The 3238-nt window shown below is 40.8% G+C and overlaps 1 pseudogene; it reads left to right on the top strand.

Moving 5' to 3' along the window:
• The first annotated feature begins 636 nt into the window (after positions 1 to 636).
• LOC122917883 lies at positions 637 to 737 on the top strand (annotated as a pseudogene).
• The last annotated feature ends 2501 nt before the right edge of the window (positions 738 to 3238 follow it).

The following is a 3238-nucleotide window of genomic DNA, read 5'->3' as shown; positions in this document are numbered from 1 at the left end:
GGCTTATGCAAAATAAGCTCTACTTTGCTTTATGGCTTATGCAAAATAAGCTCTACTTTGCATTAGTTTTTAGAAATTACAAACTGCTGCAGAGCTCTGAGTCTAGATTCAGTAGTTTTGAAACCCTGATAAATAGAATTAAATTAAAACACAGGATTTAAAAATTACTACATGTTTTCTTCTTTTATGAAAGGTGAAGTCTGAATAGCAATTTTTCTGTTTGAGAAAAGGTAAAAAAAAAACCCTCTCCCAATATTGGTTTTAGTTTTCCAAAGTGGAAGCCAAGATCTTACACTGGAATGGAGATCAAAACAATGTAAGCCATGTCAAGACATGGCTTTCTACAAAAGTGCCAAGGTGGTCTTTCCTATGGGTAGAATTGCATTTCTTCATTCATTCACTCATTCATTCATTCACTTATTCATTTAACTAGGATGCACTGAGCTACTGTGTGCCTACCGCCTTTGGCCTCGAGTGTTGCCCTCACGGAGCTCATGTCGCTCATGCTGGGTACTGTGCAGTCAAGGGGTTGTCTGACAGGAGATGGGCCTGGTTTTGGAAGGCTTCCCTGAATAATTGACTTGAAGTTAAGATCTGCAGGATGAGTCAGACTTTATAGTGAAAAGAGGATGAGTACTCACTTCAGTGGCACAGACTAAAAATGGAACAATACAGAGAAGATTAGCATAGTCCCTGTAAAGAGTGACATGCAAACTAGTGACATGTTTTGCATTTTTTGCACGACAACATGAGTGTATTTAATGCCACACAACTGTATACTTAAAATGGTTAAAATTGTATTTATTAGTTCTTTCTATTTTACCATAATAAAACACATGGGGGTGGTATTGAGAAGTTCCAATTGCAGACAGAAGGAATAGCAGGTAGAAATGTCTAGTGGGAAGGAGGGTGGATGAGACCATAGCTAGCAGGACTTTTTTGTTAAGACTTTGGGGTTGTGTGGCCCAAGAAGAAGCTGCAATTACAGGCGCAGACCACATCAAGCTTGGATATTGATGTCCTGAAACTAGTGGGAGACTGTGGAAGTCTTTCATCAGGGCAGTGATGTATTTGTGTTTTAAAAAATCACCCTGGACTAGGGTGGAGAGCAGGTGGAGGAGCAGCAGATGAGGCTGACCAGTTAGGAAAGTGTCAGATTTCTTCAGGTGGGAGATTGGGTCCCACTTGAACTATGACATTAGGGATAGAGATAAATGGATATATTTGAGAAGATTTGGCAGAACTTGATGGGATCCTCAGGGGTAAGGGAAGAGACCCCGGAGAGATTTCCATGTTTCTTGATGTATGGTGGTATCAGTGACTAGGACAGGAAGCACATAGAGAAGGAGTTTGTAAAAGCGTATCATGGTTCTTGTTTGGGACATGCTGAATTTGTGGATCTTGGGAGGTTTGCAGCAGCCAGTGCAGGGGCTTCTATGCATAGATATTGACTCAGAGTTCACTGAGGCCCACACTAATTTCTGGTTCACAGAGTTCACTGAGGCCCACACTAATTTCTGGCTACCACCTGGCTCACAGCACAGTGCTGTTCTCTAAGGCATGTCTGTCACATGCCTCACAGTGGACACGTGAAACATCCGGGACCACTCCCAAGAGAAAACAAATGGACTGCCCATGCAGAGGTTGGCCTGCTCCATTGGGCAGCTGACAAAAACAATTTCTTCTAATGGCTGCTCTCAAAGAAGACACATTGGCTTTGTGACAGAATCTTGACAAAACTGCATGTGGTGTGGGTGTTGAGTATACACCAATGGGATGCCATCTGTGTGTCCAACTCTGGTCTTTTAGATTCAAGGATGAACCATCATGAGTGCTTCTGAAACATCAGCATATAAAGCAGATGCTGGGTGTTGAATAACTAAAGCTTACAGTGATGTCCTGCCACATGATTGAGTCCTTAGAACAGCTGCTTTTTCATTTAATTTTGGAAAATAAAAAACACACACATTGGAGATCCACTCCAGGCAGAAATAACGTTCTTGAACTCTCCTTCCTGCCTCTAACTTCTCCATAGTCCTGGGACTGTGCCAGACTCATTCTGAAGTAACTTCATTCTTTATTCATGTCCCACTGATGAAAGATATGTAAAGGCTTTAACTGAACAACCAAATATCAAGAAAACAATGTTTTTAAAGGCTCTAGCTTAGGACATACCATCTAGGCAACTAAGCACATAATAAATGCCTATGATTAGTCACACATGCCTGAAAAAGTCACACATGCCTGGCTGACTTGAACAGTAACTTTGAATTATACTCACAGACTAAGTTCTGTCATAGTGTACAAAAGTGTACACACCAAATTCTGGGGTAAGGTCAGAAATCGATTCTCTGGAAGTGACTGGTCATAACTAATTTTAAAGTGGATAAGACTATGAGATTAACCCTCAGGTTTGATAGTAAATATGCACTGAGGGAAACTTGTTAAATTTTGGTTGACAAATGTCAATTAAGATGACTTTGATATGTCCTTGAGAAAATACAATATCATTTAAATAAGGGTTACATATAAACATAAATATAAGCATGTCTAAGGAAAGCATTCTACCATGAAAACAGAAGGGTGATGTGCTACATCTGGAATGTAGAGATAAGGGTTAAAGGTGAGAGTACGGGAGCGGGGACTTTGCCTCTGTTCCCATTCCAGTCACCAAGCACAATTCTCTTATTTAATATGTCTCGTTGGCTTTGCTGCAGGTTGAAAAGGTGCCAAAAATCTGGCACAATGATTCTCAATCACCTATTCAAAACATTCCTTACTGTAAATTGCTACCTTATTAGTGTGATTTATATAAACTGGAGAGTTTTATTGGTGCTAGTCAGTTCTATAACCTTTTAAATTGATCTTCCTCATGAGCCTACAATCTGTAGGGTGGCAGGACATTTTAGACTTGCCAGTTAGCAGTTTGGTTTAAAAAGAACATTTTGGGGGCACCTGGGTTGCTCAGTGGGTTAAAGCCTCTGCCTTTGGCTCAGGTTGTGATCTCAGGGTCCTGGGATGAAGCCCGGCATTTGGCTCTCTGCTCAGCGGGAAGCCTGCTTCCCTCTCACTCTCTGCCTGCCTCTCTGCCTACTTGTGATCTCTGTTTGTCAAATAACTAAACTCTTAAAAATAAATAAATAAAATAAAAAGAACATTTTGAATTTGATCATTTGGTTTATTTGAAGTCCCATTCCAGGGTGCCTGGGTAATTCTGTTGGTTAGGTGACTGATTCCT

This window comes from Neovison vison, chromosome 9 (assembly GCF_020171115.1).
Source record: "Neovison vison isolate M4711 chromosome 9, ASM_NN_V1, whole genome shotgun sequence".
Lineage (NCBI taxonomy): Eukaryota > Metazoa > Chordata > Mammalia > Carnivora > Mustelidae > Neogale > Neogale vison.
Note: the sequence above shows the minus strand (reverse complement) of the source record. Positions and strands in the feature narration are given on the sequence as shown.